This window comes from Dromiciops gliroides, chromosome 2 (genome assembly GCF_019393635.1).
Source record: "Dromiciops gliroides isolate mDroGli1 chromosome 2, mDroGli1.pri, whole genome shotgun sequence".
Classification (NCBI taxonomy): domain Eukaryota; kingdom Metazoa; phylum Chordata; class Mammalia; order Microbiotheria; family Microbiotheriidae; genus Dromiciops; species Dromiciops gliroides.
The window spans coordinates 83,195,172-83,208,704 of NC_057862.1; positions in this window are offsets into that span (position 1 = coordinate 83,195,172).

The following is a 13,533-nucleotide window of genomic DNA, read 5'->3' on the forward strand; positions in this document are numbered from 1 at the left end:
TGCAAAATCATTTTATACATACTTCTATTTATCAGGTATTTCTCTGGATACAAAAAACATCTTCCTTCATATGTCCTTTGTAGTTAATTTGGGTACTTATAATAGTCAAACGTTGTTCTTTAAGCATTGTTGATGTTACTGCATACAGTGTTCTCTCTTGATTTTGCTGATTTCACTCTTCATTTTTTTGCAGGTTTTTCCATGTTTTCCTAAAACCATTGAGCTGACCATTTCTTATAGCACAGTAGTATCCCATCATAATTGTATCCACAACTTGTTCAGCCATTCTCCAATTGATGGGCATCCTAGCAATTTCTAGTTCTTTGCCCCAACAAAGAGATCTGCTATAAATATTTTAGAACATGTATGTTCTTTTCCTTTTTCCCTAATCCTCTTTGGAAATAGACCAAGTAGTAGTATTTCTCAGTCAAAGGTTATAGGCAGTTTAACAGTTCTTTTACTAAGGTGTTAGAAGAGTTACAATCTAGGTCAGTGGAGGGAGTACCTAGTATAGATGAAAGCATAGAACTTTGAAAGAAGAAGTGCATCTATGGATAATAATTCATCTACTAAGGTCTTTTGCTTCACCATGGTGCACAATTTCAGGCTAGGCTAGCAGAGTATAAAATATGGCAGGTTCTACAAACCCAGAAGAGAGAGAGGAAAAGTAGAAGGGAGGGAATGAGGGAGAGAGAGAGAGAAAGACAGAGAGATAGAGAAACAGAGACAGAGAGACAGAGACAAATAGAGACAGACATACACAGAGACACACAGAGAAACAGAAACAGAGAGACAGAGACAGACAGAGAGGAAGAGACAGAGACAGGCAGGCAAGCAGACAGGCAGAGACAGAAAGGAAGAGAGACAGACTGAGAAAGAAACAGAGAGAGACAGAGAGAAGAATATTGAACTGAATGTCACTAGGTTATTTTCTGGAGATATTTTTAGAGTTAACTCCAGAAAACATTTAATTCTAATATTAAATGCCTTGGAGCCTCCTGTACTGGTCCTGCCACTTCATGCTTAGTTTTGTAAAACAGTAAGTACTCTTTTCTATTGTAATTATTGGGTCTCACATTCATTAACCTCAGTGGCAGAAAGTATCCTCAACTGGTAGTCAGCAACATTTAGTTTATGCCCATTACTTGTTGGAGAATAAAACAAGATTCACTCTTGCTGTGTCAAGCTGTGCAAGGGGTCTTAGTTTCCTTTGAAGTTTTAGGTGCCAAAGAGAGGGTATAGAGTGATAAAAGCTTGGAACAATCATGGAAGTCAGCTATGAGGAATCATGCATGTTGGGCTGCCTGACAGGACTTTTAAAAGGGTGGGTGTGGAAGTTCCGGGGAGCAGAGCCAAGATGGCAGAGAGAAGCTAGGAACTTGCTTAAGCTTTCCCGTATTTCCGTCAAAAACATTAAATCAAGCCTCTAAACAGAATATGGAACTACATATCCTACAAAAAGAGACAAAATCCTGCTACTTAAGATAATTTAGAAGACTTGAAGAAAGGTCTGTCTCACCTGGGTGAAAGGGGAGGGCAGCTCAGCACTACTTATTTCAGCTGGCAGCTCACCTCAGCAAAGCTTGGCTTAGTGGGCAGCTCGACACTGCTGCAACTTGACACAGCTGAGAGTGGGGTAGCTGAGAAAAGTAAGAAGCTTGCAACAGTGAACCCTGTGCCCCAGGAGCAGACTTCAACTTTATAAGTTTAAAAATAGCCTACAACATGAGCAAGAAACAAAAAAGGACCCTTACCTTTGACAACTTCTGTGGTGAAAGGGAAGAACAAAACTCAAACTCAGATGAGTTGGCCAATATGCCTACAAGTAAAGACTCAAGTGAGAAGATGATCTTGACTGAAGACCAAAAAGAGAGGTAGAAGAAAAAATGGAAAAAGAAATGAGAGAAATGAGTTACACTGCAAAAAAAAAAAAAAGCACAAAAATTAACTGAGGAAAACAATTCCTTAAAAAATACAATTGGCCAAATGGAAAAAGAAGTGTAAAAGTTTACTGAGGAAAATAAGACCTTAAAAATTAAAATTGAGCAGATGGAAACTAGTGACTCCATGAAACACCAAGAATCTGTCAAGCAGAATAAAAAAACTGAAAAAAAAAAGAAAAAAAGGTGAAATACCTCATTGGAAAAACAACTGACCTGGAAAATAGATCCAGGAGAGACAATCTGAGAATTATTGGACTATCTGAAAGCCATGATCAAGAAAAGAGTCTAGACACCACATTCCAGGAAATTATCAAGGAGAACTGCCCTGAAATTGTAGAATCAGAGGCCAAAATCATCATTGAAAGAATCCAGCGATCACCTCCTGAAAGAGACCCCAAAAGGAACACTTCAAGGAATATTGTAGCCAAACTGCAGAATTATCAGGTGAAGGAGAAAATACTCTAAACAGCCAGAAAGAAACCATTTAAATGTCATGGAGCTGCAGTCAGGACTTCACAGAACCTGGCAGCTTCAACATTAAAGGATTGAAGGGAGGGCTTGGAATATGATATTCAGGAAGGCAAAGGAGCTTGGATTACAACCCATGATCAACTACCCAGAAAAAATGATCATTCTCTTTCAGAGGAATAAATGGACATTCAATGAATTAGGGGACTTCCGAGGCATCCTGAGAAAAAGACCAGAATTGAACAGAAAATTTGATCTCCAAATACAAGACTCTAGAGAATTATAAAGAGTTATTGTCCTAGATCTGTCAATCCTGATTATGTAAGAAGAGATTATGGGAGACAGAAGTCAGTGAATCCTCCAAAATCCCCACTTAGCAACACAGCTCCAGTGCTAAAGGATACACTATCTACTGAATGATAACATCGAAGCCATTTCCTTTCTTCTACTTCCTTCATATTGATGGCATCTGAAACCTGTTGGTAATGATACAGTGAAGGACACACCATAAATGGTTTGTTGCTTCCAATCCCCTTACTCTTCCCCAATATATCCCAGTGATAGTCAAGAAAACAAAACAAAATAAAAAAGGCAGGTGTGATGCTTTATAACATTAGGGCACTTGCTTTTCTGAACTTCCATTTTCTGGCCTTTGCTCTTTCTAGCTGATTCATATATCTGGGACATGGTGACACTGGGAGACGATAAAGGCATTTGAGTGGTAGGAGATCTGGGGGGAGATTTTCATGGGAATAGTGGCTGAAGCATCAGATCATGGGTTTCATTTGGTTGTTTGCTCAGGGAAACAGCTGCTGTCCAAATGGGGAGATACAATGTTGTGTAGCTTGATAATGCTTCTCTATAATAGCCTTTGAGTGAATTTACATCCCCTCCCTCCAGAGCAAAGAGAAGGAGGAGGAGGGGGAAGAATAGGAGGAGGAGGGAAGAAGGAGGAGGTGGAGAGGAGGAAGAGGATGATAGGGAGAAGGAGGAGGAGGGGAAGGGAGAGAAGGAAGAAGAAGAAGGGGAGGGTAGGGGGAGGAGGAGAGGGTGGGGGAGGAAAAAGAGAGAGATATTTAAAAATACAACTTTATGAGCAATGGGTGTGTTTATTTCAGAACTTACTGTTATGCTTTCATATTTAATGTATTTTAACTTAAATGTTGAGCGAGTGAGTTCTTTAGGGGTTTACAGAGAAAGGAATCAAGGAGTTTGGTATGTGAGTGGGCAGGGACAGTAGCCAAGCAATGGTTATCAGTAATTTTTGTAAACAATACAATCCCCTAGACTTAAAACGTGAAACCTGATGGTATTAAAGAAGGCTGCTTTTGAGCTTGCTAAGTTGGTGTTGAGCTGGTAGCTAAAGGCTGGTAGACAGCTGGTGCTTTTGTGCCTTGCTCAGTTGAGTGGGCTGCTACATCTTGAGCTTTGGGCACCACCTGGTGGCCTCTGCTAGTACAGCCCCCTGAGCAACTGCTAAAACTCGCAGCTCTCATAGAAACCATGCCTCCCATAGGGTTACAAACTGACCTGGTGCATTTAAGGACAAGAATAGTTCATAAGAATAGGAAGGAGAATCTCTGCCTTTCAAGTCCCTTAGAAACTAACTCTAGATATATAATTTATTATGAGCCTAATATATAATAATACACATATGATTAAAACAAGACTTTCTGGGACAGCTAGATGGCGCAGTGGATAAAGCACCAGCCCTAGATTCAGGAGTACCTGAGTTCAAATCCGGCCTCAGACACTTGACACTAGCTGTGTGACCCTGGGCAAGTCACTTAACCCCCATTGCCCCGCAAAAAAAAAAACAAAAACAAAAAAACCCCAAGACTTTCTAAGACTTACAAAACAATATAGAAAGTGCAAACTAATAGAATCATCCAGGTAACTAGTATTTATCAGGTCCCTGCTATACAAAAAGCACTGTGCCAAGTCCTGGGGATATGGAGAAAGACAAAAAAATAGTCCCTGCTCTCCAGGACCCTAATGTGTAACAGGGATGGGAAGGAAGGGGAGAAGCATTGATTAAGCAACTACTATGGGCCAGACAATTTGCTAAATATTTTACTTTGATCCTCACAACAACCCTGGAATGTAAATGCTATTATAATCTCCATTTTACAGTGAAGGAAACTGAGGCAGACAGAGTTATTTGCCCAGGGTCACACAGCTAGTAAGTGCATGAGTTTAGATTTGAACTCCAGATTTCCTGGTTTCAGGTCTAGTGCTCTATCCATTATGTTATCCAGCTACTCTGGGGGAGGTTGAAATGCAAACAATGCACAAACAAGAATAAGCTGGAGGAAATCTCAAAGGGAAGCCTAAGGTTAAGGAGAGAGGCTTGTCGCAGAAAGTGAGGCTTTAGTTGGGTTTTGAAGGAAGGTAGGGATGAGGAGAGAGAGTGTGGGGAGGGTGGCCAGTGAAAAAGCTTAGAGGTGGAAGATGGAGTGTTCAAGGAAGACCAGTGTCATTGGGTTGCAGAGTGTGTAGAATAGGGTTAAGGTGTAAAGAGACTAGAAAGGCAGGAAGGGGTCATTTTTCTGTAGGGCTTTGGATGCCAGATAGTAGATTTTATGTTTGATCCTGGAGGTAATAGAGAGCCACTGGAGTTCATTCAACAGGGATAGTGTGGGAGGGGCTATCATGTGGTTAGCTGTGCATTTTAGAAGAATCAATTTGACACTGGAGTGGAGGATGGACTGGGGTGGGGAGAAAGTTGAGGCAAGCAGACCCACCAATGGGCCACTATAATAGTCCAGTTGTGAGCCAATGAGGGCCTGCACCAGGGTGATGTTGACATCAGAGGAGGGAAGGGATTGTATGAGAAAGATGTGGAAGATAAGTGGAAATGACAGGACTTGACCCCCGATTGAATGTGAGGAATTTTAAGAGAGTGAAGCAATACAATTGAGATGATACCTGAGTTTGAGCCTGAATGACTAGAAGGATGGTGGTATTTTCAACACCAATAAGGAAGCTGGGAAGAGGAGAAAGGTTTTTTTTTTTTGGTTGTTATTCAGTCATTTTTCAGTCGTGCCTTACTTTGTGACCTTATTTGAGATTTTCTTGGCAAAGATACAGAAGTGGTTTGCCACTTCCTTCCCCCAGCTCATTTTATAGATGTGGAAACCAAAACAAGCAGCTTTAAGTGACTTGCCCAGTAAGTGTCTGAGGACAGATTTGAACTCAGGTCTTCCTGACTCCAGGTCTGGTGCTCCATTCACTTTTTTTTTTTTTTTTTTTTTTAGTGAGGCAATTGGGGTTAAGTGACCTGCCCAGGGTCACACAGCTAGTAAGTGTGTGTTAAGTGTCTGAGGCCGGATTTGAACTCAGGTACTCCTGACTCCAGGGCCGGTGCTTTATCCACTGCACTACCTAGCTGCCCCTCCATTCACTTTTAAAAGGTTTTGGGAAAAAAAAAATATTGAGTTCAGTGCAAACAGTATTAGGCAAACAAGTCAGCAATCACTGATGGCTGACAATACTTTCAAGAGACTTTTGAATAAGTATCCATAAAATGTGCATTTATGGCAATATATGTATAAAGCTAAAAGAGGAGCTAGATGCTATAACCCGCAATACTATAGTATCATGGATGTTGTTTTGTCCTGCATGAAGAGCTGACTTAGAGATATAAAATAAAACTGAAGGAGAAAAGAGCAGGTCTCTGAGTGGAGCTATATAAATTGTGGACTTCCTCTAGGGATTCATGCCTTGTGTTAAGTATGTTTGCGATCATTTTGTAAATGGTCTGGAAGGAGAGGGGCAAGGGGACTTCTCCAGATACACAAGTGACACTCCATTCTTCTGGGACATGAAAAGCCAAGTTGAAGAGAAATCAAGTTTGAGCGATCTTTCAAGGTCATGTGAATGGACAAAAACAATGGCAAAGTGTGAACAAGGTAATGTTTAGTAGCTGATCTGTACCTTCATCTGAGCAGTGGATGCTCAAATTAGCAATTGTTTTGGGGGGTTCAGCCCATAATTCCTTCTACTGGGGAGATTGAAGCTGATGGATCCTTGAGTTTGAGAGCTCTGAGCTACAGATGGGCAGATGGCTGTCCACATTTCCTTTGGCATCAATTGTTATAGTAGGTCCTCCCCACACCCCACCACCTAAGGTGGAGTCTGCCACCCCAGATCCAAAGAGTTAGGCAGGTTAAAACTTCCCTGCCCATCAATGTTGGGATCAGGCCCCCAAGAGCAGCCAGTGTACTTCCAGCCTGGGTGAGATAGGGACACCGAGTAACTGGGGCCTGCCGGTGCGGGGGGAGCAGGGAAGAAAGCAAAAATAAAGGTTGGTACTGATAATGCATTTAGGGAAAAATAATAAAAATTCTACTTATACAATAGCTATCAAGAATGACCCAGGAAAGAGACCTGGAAGTCAGCAATTGGAAGCAGGTAGGTGGCACAGTAGATAGAAGACCAGGTTTAATCCTGAAGATTTCAGTTTGAATCCTGCCTCAGACATAAACATATTGTCTAGCAGTTTGACCATAGGTAAGTCACTTAACCTCTCTTGGCCTCAGTTTCTTCATCTGTAAAATGGTATAAAAAAGTTGTGAGGATCAAATTCTCTCTCTGTGTCTCTTTATAAGTATGTATATATGTATGTATTACATATGTATACACATGCATGTATATTTATATGCGAATGAAAACCCAATAACAGTAAATTCACATGTATAAAGTGACTTCTCACTGCAACTTGTAAGGCAGGTCATGCAAGTATTATCATCTCCATTTTACAGATGAGGAAATCAATATCCAGAGGTTAAGTGGCTTACCCTCAATCTGGTACAAGGCAAAAAGCAGTAACTGGGGAGTCAGAAGAATGAGGTTAAAATCCTTCCTCTGGGGAGGCAGCTAGGTGGCTCAGTGGATAAAGCACTGGCCCTGGATTCAGGAGGACCTGAGTTCAAATCCAGCCTCAGACACTTGACATTTAATAACTTTGTGACCCTGGGCAAATCAATTAACCCTCATTGCTGAGAGAGAGAGAGAGAGAGAGAGAGAGAGAGAGAGAGAGAGAGAGAGAGAGAGAGAGAGAAGGAAGAAAGAAAAAAAAAGAAAAATAATCCTTCCTCTGGTTCTTAACCATGCAATTTTGGGTAAGTCATTGAATTTCCCTGGGCCTTGGTTTTTTAATCGATAAAATAAGATTTGAGTAGAGGGCCTTCAAAGTCCCTCCTAATTCTAGGTCTATGAGCTACTATGCAACTGATAAATATTAGGGCCAGTACATGAACCTAGATCTCCTGACCCTAGCATTCAGTCTCTCTTTGCTGGTGCCCAGAGAAATATTGGGTATCCTCGTTGGGTCTCTAGTTGTTTGATTGGCTGTAAACCTTCCAGATTCCTATGCAGGGATGGAGGTTCTCTCAATGGGGGAAAGTCCTACAGGTCTAATTGAGGTCTCTATAGTTTCTCTCCCATTGCTTTGGTTTATGCCAAATATGTGTCTCATCACCATCACTCTTCAGGCTATTTTTCTTCTGGGCATAGCTTCCGTTTGAGGTGGTAGAGATGTAAGGAGAAAAGAATCTTGAACTCTCCACCTGCCCTTCCTCCTTCTCCCTGGCCTTATTGGCTTCTTGTGAGCACTTAAAGTGCTTAGTAATTTGTCGGGAAATTTTTCTCTTCTCCCCTGCCAGCCAACTTTCCAAGTTTCATCCTTTTAGCTGGTGACAATGGCAGCCAACTCTGAAATCATTAGATGCTGCCAGACCTCACCGTAACCTGCTTTCTGCAAAGATTATGGGGAAGACAATTCTCCAGTTCATCTCTTTTGGGTCAGTGTCTATCAGTGTGCTTAATTCACATTAGTTTGATGAGAAGTTTGCTTTGTTGCTTGGGTGCTAGTTGGCCACTAGAGCTTTCCTTATCTATCTTTTCTTCTCTCCCTTGAGAAGCACAAAGAGGGATACTCCCTCTCTGTCCCAGCTCTACCATTTTGTGTGTCTGTCACAGCTAATGAATTACAATAGTCAACATCTTTTTTTTCTCAGAGTGTCTCTGTGACGTAAGGGTTTTTTTTTGTTTTGTTTGTTTGTTTGTTTTTTTAGTAAGGCAATTGGGGTTAAGTGATTTGCCCAGGGTCACACAGCTAGTAAGTGTTAAGTGTCTGAGGCCGGATTTGAACTCAGGTACTCCTGACTCCAGGGCTGCCCCTGAAGTAGGTATTTTTAATACTACCCACCCTTTTAATGGTACAGATAAAGAAACTGAAGCTTAGAATGGCTGTAACTTGCCTGAGGCTGTGCCAATGCCATAATTTGAACCCAGGGCTGCTGACTCCAGGGGGAATTCCCCTCATACCCAACTGCCTCATTCATAAGTAAATCCAAATGATACTGAAATGCTTACAAAAATGTTACCAGAAAGACCATAAAAGCTTATGCTTTCATCTTATACTCAGAAATAGAAGGGACCATAGAGGTCTTCTAAGCCAGCCCTCTCCCTTTTTATAGACAAGGAAACTGAGGTTTAAAGAAGTGAAACTACTTGTCATAAATATCAAACCCGGGTTCTTTGCCAACAAAACAGCCCATTTTCCATTGCACTACAATATCTACAAAACTAAAATCAAGCAGAGAAAGGAGCTAATTTCTGGGGAATTTCATCCATGAAGAGAGAATCAATCTGTAGAAATGAGACTCTCATTTTTATCAATGACAAGATTACCTGTAAATTGGATCGGAGTTGACCTTCCCTTCCAAATTATCTCCACAACACTAAAATGTCCTCTGGAAAAGTGGGGAAATTCAACTAGTCACCCAGATATTTGGTACCATACAGACAAAACAGACAGTCCCTTTTTGTCATCCGGTGCTTTGGTGTCATGGAGACACACAGCCAAGGCTGACTCCCTCTTTTAGGTCAGATTGATTGTGGATACTCTCTAAACATTGATTTGCGCAAGCCCAGACAGTCACTGCTGCTTACTTTCATGATTAAGAAAAATAACCTTTCAAGAGAATGGAACTATTATCTGCCTCCTACAGATGATGATAGAGCAGTGACCACTCACAACAGCCATGAGGGAGAATTCAATCAATCAATCAGTCAATCAATCTCCAGATGATTGCTGAGTGCTTAGTGATTTGTCAGGAAATCTTTCTAATATCCCCTGCCAGCCAACTTTCTGAGTTTCATCTTTGTGACAGCCTGGGACAATGGCAGCTCACTCTGAAATCACTTGATGCTGCCAGCCATGACTCTGTGCCAGGCCCTGGAGATACCAGTGCCAAGAATATGACAGTCCCTACTCACTAAAAGCTTATGTTCTAAGGGAGTAGACAACAAGTCCATATACTAATATAAAGGGAATAAATAACAGTATGTACAAAATACTTAAGTACAGGGTAGTCTGGGAGGATGGGAACTAACATTAGGTTCCATGCAGAAGGTGGAACTTAGCAGTGTCTTTAAGAAGAATGGCATTCTATGACATTTAAGGAGAGGTTAAGGAGGGAATATATTCTAGAGATGTGAAGTGGCTAGTACAAAGGCACGGAGGCAGGAGATGAAGTGAAATAGAGAAGAAAGAGATCCAGTTCGCCTGGATCACAGTGCAAAGTGAGATCAGAAAGACAGATTGAGGCCAGGTTATGTAGGGCTTTAAAAAATAAACATGAGTTTAAATTTTATCCTTAATATAATAAGAAGACATTAGAGTTGGTTGAGTAGTAAAGAGGGGGTGGGGTTCAATGGTCCAAATTTTATTAAAAGTAAGTTACTTCAAACATCAGTGTGGGGGCAGCTAGGTGGCGCAGTGGATAAAGGACTGGCCCTGGATTCAGGAGGACCTGAGTTCAAATCAGGCCTTAGACACTTGACACTTACTAGCTGTGTGATGCTGGGCAAGTAACTTAACCCTCATTGCCCCACAAAACAAAGCAAAACAAAACAAAACAAACAAACAAAAAAACCCAAACCAAACCAAAGCAAAAGAAAAACCCATACATCAGTGTGTAGGATCGATTGGATGTTGGGGGGGGGCGGTTGGGGGGAGAGTTGGGGAAGGGGAGACCAAGTAGGAGACTGTTGAAATAAACTAGGCTAGGGGTGATGAGGACTTGAAATAAGATGGTAGTTGCATGATAATAGAGAAAGGAATGGATATAAAAGACTTTGTAAATGATGGCATATAAACATTTGGCAACTGATTGGATATATGGGGTGAGGGAGAGTAAGAATTTAAGGATAATACTAAGGTTAGGAAGCTGGGACACTGGAAGGATGGTGATTCCTTTAACAAAAATATGGAGATCTTGAAGAAAGAAATCCACTTATAACCACACATGCTGGAAGAAAAAGACATGGAGAAGTGTACTAGTCCACTCTTTTCTAATTTCCATTTTCACATGCAAATTGAAAAACCCACCTAAAGTAAATGCCCTATTGGAAATGGATAGGAGGCATAATTTGAGATGGTAGGAAGAGCTCTGAATCTAGAATCACAAGACTTTGGTTTGAGTTTTATCTCTACCATTTACTAACTGGATGACCTTGGGCAAAACAAAACTTCTTTAAGCATTAGTTTCTCCATCTTTAAATTTATGGGATTTGATTAGATAATGTCTAAAGTCCCTTCCAAATCTCTGAATGCAGAACCAGGAGAAATCCGAGTTTCCAGATTGGCTCTGAGAATAAATACTTCCAGGCAAATTTCCTAGCCTCTCTGAATCTTAATTTTCTCATGTGTAAAATATAGGCAATAATACTTGCAATGCCTACCTCTCAGAATTTTTGTGAGAAAAATACTCTAAGGTATAAATCACATGTGGAAACATAAAACATGCATAAAGGACAGCACAGATGGAGACAAGGCAGTGTTGGTACAAGAAAGAATCTTTGTAAAGTACCCTTTTATGCTTTTAATCAGTGACCTCAGATTTTATGTCACAAATTCCAATGCTATTTACAACATTTAGATCATGTGGGACAATAAATTTAAAAAGTCCTCCTACAGTAAATTTTGCATGTCTCCTTATTTAGTCAGACTGCTTTCAAAATCATCTGAGCTGTAATCTAGGAAGAATCCCACTCCTGCCCTATGACTGATAGTCGTGCATCACCATTGTCTAGTTTATCTAACATCTCAATATATTTATAGATCATTCGATTGTCAGCATGAGATTCCCTGTGGATAAAGTAGGATTAGTTAATTATAACAGATATTATCCAGATATTACACTGCCTAGAAATCCCAATGTACTGTTTGGATTCTTGGGTGTTATTAATCCTCAGCATTCAAAGTTCCAATAATAGACCAATGTGAAGGAAGACAATGGTGCCTTCTCCTACGGTTATAACCACTTCCTAAATGGCAAAACTTTACTTAATACTCAGCATGCATTTACTACATGCCTCCTGTATGCCAGGTTCTGAAAATACAAAGACAAAAATTGAACAGTCTCTGCTCACAAGCAGATCATTGGATAGAAACAACATGTGCAGAGAGAAGAAACATGAAGTAGAGAGCATTTTCAGAGAGAAGGACCATCAGCTACTAGAAGAATCAGGATTGGTTTCTTGTAGGAGGCAGAACCTGGTACCTGTGATGATCCAGCAAAGGAGACAGAGAAGGGCTGGTCAGACAGTTAGAAGGAGAAACAAGAAAGAGAAGTTTCCTGAAAATTCAGGGATGCAAAAGTATCCAGGCCAAACAGGGTGATAGTTTCAAAGGTTGCAAAGAGTTCAAATAGAATGAGGGAGGAATGAGAAAAAATGTCAGATTTAGCAGTTAAGAAAAACAGTACTTTCTCTTTGTTGTTGAACTTAAAGCTAGATGGTACAGAGGAAGCCAGGGGGCACCACAGTGCACAGAACGTTTGGCCTGGAGTCACCAAGACTTGAGTTTGAATTTAGCCTCAGATAATCTCTAGCTGTGTGACCCTGGGAAAATCGTTTCTCCTCCATCTGCCTGTTTCATCACCTGCAAAATGGGGTTCCTAATAGCGTCTACCTCCCAGGGCTGTTGAGGATCAAATGAAATAATATTTGTAGAGCAATTGGTACATAGTAGGCACTTAATGAATGCCAATCTAGAAACTGAAGTTTCTCCTGGTTTCAAATTCAGAGATTTGGAGGGGATCTTACATGCTATTCAATCAAATGCCATCCTTTTGTATGGGGAAACTGAGGTTTAAAGAGGTTTTGATTTGTCTAAGGATATCCAGCTAGTAAGTGATAGAGATAAACCCAAGTTTTTTGATCCCCAATTCAGAGCTCTTTCTACTATGTCAAATTATTCTTCTGGTTCATCTTCAATAGGGCAATTGCTTTAGATGGGTTTCTCAGTTTAGATAGATAGGTTTATCTTGAATCATCCAAACTCTTCCAGTTTCCCTCATGATCTGAGCAATGTGAGACATGTGACCAGAGTTGGGGCATCATCTAAGGCCATGGAATAGAGTGAGTCCCCTGACTCATAGCAAGATACATTCTATGGTACTGATTTTTGTTGTTGTTGTTATTGAGACTATGTGTCTCTATTTTGCCCAGGTTGGAAACACATTGGCAATGCACTGGCCTGCCCCCATTGCTGATCAGAATGGAAGCTTTGACCTCTTCTGCTTCCGACCTGAGTCATTTAGCCTCTCCTTAGGCACCCCTGCTCCTGGAGGATCACCATATTGGGCTGGACTTAATGCGGACACTTGATTGGCTTAAGGTCAATCAATCCATCAATTAATCAATAGCCTTGAACTCTGGAGTTCTGGTGGACCTAGACGTCCTTGGAAGTAGTACAGATGTGTTCCACTACTCCCAGATGTGATGCTGATTTCATCAGCTTTCATTCTTTCAGCTACGAAGTTATATGATATGGTAACCTAGTTCTGTTATTATTCAGTATTATCATTGGGAGAGAGACCCTCAATACAGAGGATAGCAAAAACAATAGTTATATCGCATTTTAAGGTTTACAAAGTGATTTCCTTATAAAAACCCTGTGGATTATATAACAGGGCCTATTTGAAGTAAAAAAAAAGTATTTAATAAAATTCTGCCTTGTCCCTATTATATGGCTTCAATTGTGATGTCATTTACAATATAATATTATTGTTCTCATTTTGCAGATGAGCGGACTGAAGTTTAGAGAGGT